The 7,500-nt window shown below is 35.2% G+C and overlaps 1 protein-coding gene across 6 annotated transcripts in view; it reads left to right on the forward strand.

Annotated features, from left to right (window-relative positions):
• The window catches only part of LOC113829280 (uncharacterized), an 8,884-nt gene extending 8,075 nt beyond the window's left edge, over positions 1 to 809 (forward strand). For all 6 annotated transcript variants that reach the window (XM_027382410.2, XM_027382406.2, XM_027382409.2 and 3 more), the window contains one exon: positions 1 to 809. This exon is cut by the window's left edge. The gene's annotated coding sequence lies outside the window, so the exon portion shown is untranslated.
• Positions 810 to 7,500: the final 6,691 nt, after the last annotated feature.

The following is a 7,500-nucleotide window of genomic DNA, read 5'->3' on the forward strand; positions in this document are numbered from 1 at the left end:
GCTGTTGTGTTAATTTTATTATTATTGTAATTATAAGATCATTATTATCACATAATCTATCATAGGGTTATCATACTTCTTCGCTATTGTGAGAAAAAGTATCTTTCAATCTTTATTATGTAACAGATGCTGCGGTCTATTTTTTTGTGAACAACCAATGATATTAATTTTCTGTTAAACAAATAAATAAATAAAATGGAAATTCAAATCTAAACATAACCTTGTCATTGTATATTTGTTACATATCATTAACCTGCGTACTACACGTTGTTGTTTGATATTTCTTTGGAAAAAGACTTTCTCTTCAAAGACAATTTTGATAAAATAAGTTGTAGATAAAATAAGATAAACTGGATACAGTATGATAATTTAGAATGTTGAAATTCATAAGTATGGCTTTATATGTGTTCTTTATGATTATCATAGCTCTACTACATTTTGGTAATCGAGGTAACCAGTTTTTAAAACAAAGTATATAATGTATGGATATCATAAATTTGGAAACGCATGAACCTTTTATCTAGTGAAAAAAGTTTACACAATCATAATTTCAGGGAAAAAAATATGCTGATCCTATCCGGTCTTGAGTAATGTTATAAGTCTTTCAAAACAGTTCATTTACTCGAGGTGTTATTTTCTTAAACTTAATTAGTTTTAGCTTCATTTCTTAAGTGTTCCTTGTCGCGTCTTAGAATATCAGATTCTACAATATTATTGTTTTTGTGTTTGACCTTTCGGAAGAATTGTTATTATATTTTCTTACTTGTACATGAAATGAGTGTTCCCCTGAAATAAAACTGTGTCGTCTCTGTATGGATGTTAGTTAAATTACCTTCCTTAGTATTATATCTAGATTATTGTTATTATTATGATTGTATATTAACATTACTATCATTTTCATTATCATTAATATCATGATTGATATTATCATTTCCATTTTTAAGAATCATCACAATTTACATATCTAATGAATAATTTCTTAATGTTGAAACTCGAGTGGGGTTTATGTTAAACCTTTTTTCTTTGACAAATGACAAATTCAAGACACTTGGTAGCAGACACCTTGCATTTCTTTAAAGAACTACCATTCTAGAATGTTAACAATATGGCGTTATTATCTTTTTCGAGACTAGCATTGTTGCTGAGAAACATATACAATGTAAGGATGAGGTTCGTCCACTGGCGAAAGAAACCCTCCGGAATTTTTTTAGTAATTAGTCAGAGAAGGTAATATTGATTAGCTACTGTTGTTAGATCACGCAAGTACTTGCATCTTATTGATGTAATATATATCTTGACAGATAGTTTAAGATTCTTTGTTGGTTGGTCTCGTACCCCTTGGCCAAAATTAACATCAAAAGTAGTAGATATTTAGAATTCCTTTATGATGATAGGCAAGGTTGCATTGAAAGGATCGCCTTAAGTAAGAAACATGCTTTGGGCGAAGTATTGAATTCTGTGGAATCGTTTTACGGGATATATCAAGAAATCATTGAATATCTGTTCTGGTTTCAGTGGAATCTCTTAGAGCAAAGGTTCCCAGGAGGATTTATGAGAATTTCGGGAGGGCCACTTAAGACCATGAATTTTAACAGGGTTTTGTTTCAACTCGACAGGACTTGCTGATAATACCTTTCACATAAGAATGAGTCAGAATATTTCCATGACTCAATTTTTCTCAGTTCTTGGTACCGTTAAAACATTAATTACTAATAAGCATTAATCAATCCGAAAAGACAACAGACATCCTTATTCTTATTCCCACGAATCGAAACATATTCCGGTGTTTGTTTATCTCATAAAGGGTTTTCTGCCATCTTCCAATGTTCCTGATCTCCCTCGCGCTCGCCTATTCTGCCGCGTCGCCCTCTGTCAACTATTGATCATTGGAGGAAAGGTGAGGTTCTCTTCGCTTCCGTTCACCGGGTTCTCTGTGATACTTCTTTACTTCTTCTCTTGGTTCTTCTTGAATGGCTTCTCCGCCTGTCTGTCTGTCTCTCTGCGTTAAATAATTTCACGATCGAAGCTGAACTGATTAATATTACCAAGCAACTGAAAAAATCCTCTCCAGGCAGGGATAGCACTTCCATGACGATAATTAACTGCATCCTAACAGAAATAATTTTATTTTTGTTACATACCATAAACTAATTTGGTTTCGTAAACAGTACATCTACAGATATATCAATTACTATTACCGATGATATGTACAGAGCCTTTGACAATCAAGAATTTGTATTAAACACATTTTTGGACGTAATCACGGTCTTTGATACCATATACCACATCGTATTATTGTCTAAACTGGAACATTATGGAATCAGGAATACGTCGTTCAGTTAAAATCCTACCTTAGAAATAGAATGCAATACGTTTTCGATGACGAGAAAGCTTCTACATTGCAATCTCATTACTAAATTTTTGGGTCTCCATATAGGTTACATAGATTATAGTAACATTACATAGATCACCTTACATAGATTATATTAACAAAATTCAAGCAAAAATTAACAATGAATGCGCTATTTTGAGTCATACCCGACACACCTTAACTGTAAAGGCAATGGAATCAATATGCTATTCATTAATATATCCTCATTTGTCCTGTTGTACAGTGGCATGGGTAGGAACCCACACTGCCTCTTTGCAACCACGAGGGAAGGTACAAAAGGTTAATAAGAACAGTGACCGGTCTAACAAAACGTTTTTGAAAATTTATGAAACTTTGTAGTATTTCAGTTCACTTTTCGTATGAATTTCTTAACAAAGAGTAAATCAAAGGTATGCTTTCAGAAATTGTAATATCCTACACATAACCTAAATGCAATCCTCACAATCCTCTTGCATTCTTTATCGGTGCCCAAAATCAGGAACAACCTTCCTGTTAGGAACTGCACAACATTACAATCTTTTAAGAAACGTTTTAAACTATAGCTTATGTCATTTAGATGGATATTAAGTCGTCTCGATCACATGTTCCCTAAAATACCTGTTGGTACTATTTCCTTGTATTTTCTTTTATGTTGGTCTATTTACCATAAGGAGTGGATAGTTTTGTAAATTATTTTCATACGCGTGTATAGGCAATTTTCACGGGTTATCAAAGGGGAGTTTACTTTCAAGATGCTCAGCCAAAGTATCAATGTTTCTGTGTAATCCATAGCAGTACAAATTTTATAACTAATTATATGAATCTGAAATCTGATTCTGCCTATCTATCTCTCGCTCTCTTCTGTCGCTGTCTGTCTGTCTCTCACTCACTAACACACACAGACACACACAAACTTTCTCTCACACAAACACACACACTCACACATATAGATATGCATCTGTATCATCATCATCTGGGAACTAACGCCAATGGGGGCGCGTAACCGCATCCACCCTTTGCTTCCATCTACGAGGATCCCTCATGACAAGCTGCCAGGCAGGGAATCGGCCAATCTCGAGCTCTTCACGACAGGTTTGATCGATCTGCTCAAGCCATGACTTCCTAGGTCGTCGCACAGGCCTTTTTCACCCTTGCCTTTCTCGTACAGAGACAATGTGATTAGCAGGATCATCCTATGGGTAGAAAAGCCAGGTAGCCGTATAGCCTGAGTTCGCAATCATTTACAATTGCATTTACTAGTGATGGCAAAGTGGCATTCACGAAGAAATGGTAATTTGGATATGCTGGATTACAATCATAAATTGACTCATTCTAATGGTAGCCAGCAGAGGACTCTAGTAAAGCAATTCCTCCAATCAGCGAGTACTATACATAATCTTTGAGGTTCCTTCGGCCAATCACGTAACAAGTAAACAAAACTACATACAGTGAGATAAAAAAATCTCAGCTAAAACACTATTCAAGCACATGTAGAAAATAATGAATATATTTATTTGATCATATCCATCATGTGGGATATATATTTACTGTATAGATAGGAACCAATACTAACACTTTTATTAATATATTATTAATAAATATTATTATTAATATTAGTCCAAACAGTTTTTTTCATTATTGTTAAACAAAGAACCGGACCAATTTTTTTTTTGTAACCGCTATCTGTCGTCAAAGGAAATATTTCAAGCTTATTCTTGCACTTTGGAGTTTATTGTCAAAATGCCGACAGACACAGAAATTGATATACTCGTTTAGCGTTGGCATTGCCGGTTTATATATCAGATATTTGTGATAATTATGTCAGAGAAGAATTCTATTAGAGTTCACGTATCTCTTGATTCCATGCATTCTAGTATAATATAGGCCTATAATATAGGCCGAGAATTTGTGTGGATTTTATTCTTGCTAGGTTCATGTGAAATTTACATTTCTTTACTATGTCCGTATTGCGATATGTGTTTGCATCAGGTGTAAAAACAAACCTAAAACTTAGATATAGTTTTTTTGATGAGATAACACGTGATGACCTCGTCTTCCAAGAAGTTACCAGTGCTCTGACCATTGGTAAAATTTACCATGGTAACTCGATGGCAAGTTGTTGGTGAATGCCACTGCTGTCTGGTTACAATGGTAACTATAGTTACCAGTGATTTTACCATCGTAAGTACGTTAGTGAATCCGGGCCCTGGATTGTGCAAGTAACAGGTCCTGTGCCAGTCTCATGGTTCAATCATTGATTGGGCACGTGGTCCCACCAACAGTACACCATGATCCGGGACAGGGAACTATTACAAAAGGTATCAAGATGAAATTTCAGGTTACACTGCCACACACTAAAACTAATAATAAAAACAAGCATCTCCAAATACAAGGCCAATCTGTCTGCTGACATTCTGGTCTGACAGCCCTGAGTTATGAACTACACTACCAAGGTTTGTAAAGCTCTCTGTAACTTCAATGTCCTCGCCACAAGCATGGGGGGGGGGGAGGAATACAGCTGATGTCTTGAGCTCTCGACCGGAACCTCGATGGTCTTGAAAAAACTAGGTATATACATTATTTCATAATAAATTGTGATTTTCTGATGTTTTAAAATTATAATGTGATTTCTACATCATATACACAAATATGTAACTAATTTATAATTTAAAATCAAGAAAATGGTATTCAAACACAGGAAAGGGAGGGCTTATCGCAACTTTGCTTCACCAGGCCTTTCCAATACCATCTTATGCCAGCCCTGGCAAACACTTGCCATGCTTTTAGTATGAAATTTCCCGGCGAAATCGAACGCCAGCACTAGCGAAAGGTTTTAAAAGTATGGACCTAAGAGACATGAAACCGAATGCTAACTTCAGTCTCAATACCATTATATGCTTATCGACTCCCTGGAGATGGTGACCATCACTGCGGCCTGACCAGTAACCTACACTAATCGCGCCGCCACCAGGTCTCACCTCCGAGAGAGTAGCCACTTCAACTCTCAGCCTCCCCAGTTCTCTCGGCAGCAGTGGCAACCAATCATCCTGATGCAAAGAACTGCGACGTTCCAAGCCCCCACCTGACGGCCTCGCAAAGGTTTAGTCTCGGGCAGTCACTAGGGGTGGATGTCACCTCTGCCATATATATATATATATATATATATATATATATATATATATATATATATATATATATATATATATATAAAGATGTATATATAGATAGATATATATTCATATACATATAATATAAATATATATATATATATATATATATATATATATATATATATATATATATATATATATATATTTATGTGTACATATATATATATAAATAAATAAATATATATATATATATATATATATATATATATATATATATATATATATATATAAATTTTTATATGTATGTTTATATATATATTTATGCACACACACAAACACACACACCGCGAAGAAGTTGGGGGCGTGGAGCAGGTGAATGAAAGGGGTCTTGGCTTGCTAGTTCATTGAGGAAGGAAAGGTGACCCCACGAGAGACCCGTGCCCTGGTTTTGAGGGCAGAGGGTGACCTGCCCTGTTCTTTTATCCAGTGACTCCTGCCCTGGGCAGGTGCCTGCTTCTGTATTTTGTCAGTTCTTCCGGCCGTGATAGATTGGGCGAGTTTACCGGACTTGCTCTATGGGTAGAAATTACTTGGGCAAACAAGGCCTAGGTGTGGTAGGTACAATGTCAGGAAGGAAGGCAGCTGCTATATATATATATATATATATATATATATATATATATATATATATATATATATATATATATATATATATATATGTGTGTGTGTGTGTGTGTGTGTGTGTATATGTATATATATGTATATGTATATATATATATATATATATATATATATATATATATATATATATATATATATATATATATATATACATATATTTATGTATATATGCTTACCAATAAATATTGCAAATGAGCAATCATTCTCTGTAAATAAATCCTGACAACTAAAAGATTCCGTTTAAACGCTCCATCTGCCGGCCGGGCGACCAGCTGACACGGCTGATCTAAAAACGCAATTATTGGCTATTACTTTCTGACCGGGTAACTTTTGGCGAGGAAAATATTCACGGAACTTATCACACACTTTGAGTTTCTCAAAAATATTATCTGCCTATCTTTTTCCTTGGGTTTTGATGTACATGCACTAATGTAAGTTTTTCAATTAGCTGCTGGTTGACTTAATGATGAATATATATTGAAGCCAGTTACGTGCAAGGCATTCTTTGCATATATATTGAAAGGATCCTAATACCAATTTTCCACTTGATGACACGTTGACAATATATATTTCCCTGGTTTCGCAGAGAAATGAAGTCGGTTTCATAAATCTAGGACGAGCCAGTCTTCATTATAGAGAAGTAAATATATGCCAATCAAGTGAGGGATTAGGTATGATAGCGTATTATGTGGACCTAATCGGATTGGCTCTTACGCCGAGTGTGTAAAAATTGATGCGAGGTCCGACTCAATGAATTTTCGTATATACAGACATGCATATACACAAAAATAAATACATATTTGTATATATATATATATATATATATATATATATATATATATTTATCAGTTATATAAACATTTATCTTTCTATCTATTTCGGTGTATATGCATGTCCGTGTAATGAATGTTCACTGGGTCAGGCCTCGCACAATTTTAACAAATCCGCCGTTAGAGTTCTTGGCTTCTTTATTTTCTATTTTCTTTCTAATCCACCCGACGATCGTAAAACATGGCGTATCCTTTGGTGACTTGTAAGCCACGTCCTGCTCTATCAGGCGATCTTGAGCCACACCTTCTGTAGCCAACATTCATATACCATACCCCTCCCCCCTATCTCTGACGATCTTTAGGAACTCCCACCTGCCCCTCTAGGCGATGATGTGAAAAAAATGCATATCTGTCTGTCTGCCTGATAGATGTACATGTATCTATCTGTCTATCCGGTAAATATGCATGTTTTGACTGATAGGTATGTATGTGTTTCTGTGCATATGCATGTCCGTATAATGAACTGGGTCGGGCCTCGCACAACTTTAACAAACCGGCCGTAAGTCTA

The sequence above is a fragment of the Penaeus vannamei genome, chromosome 4 (assembly GCF_042767895.1).
Source record: "Penaeus vannamei isolate JL-2024 chromosome 4, ASM4276789v1, whole genome shotgun sequence".
Classification (NCBI taxonomy): Eukaryota; Metazoa; Arthropoda; class Malacostraca; order Decapoda; family Penaeidae; genus Penaeus; species Penaeus vannamei.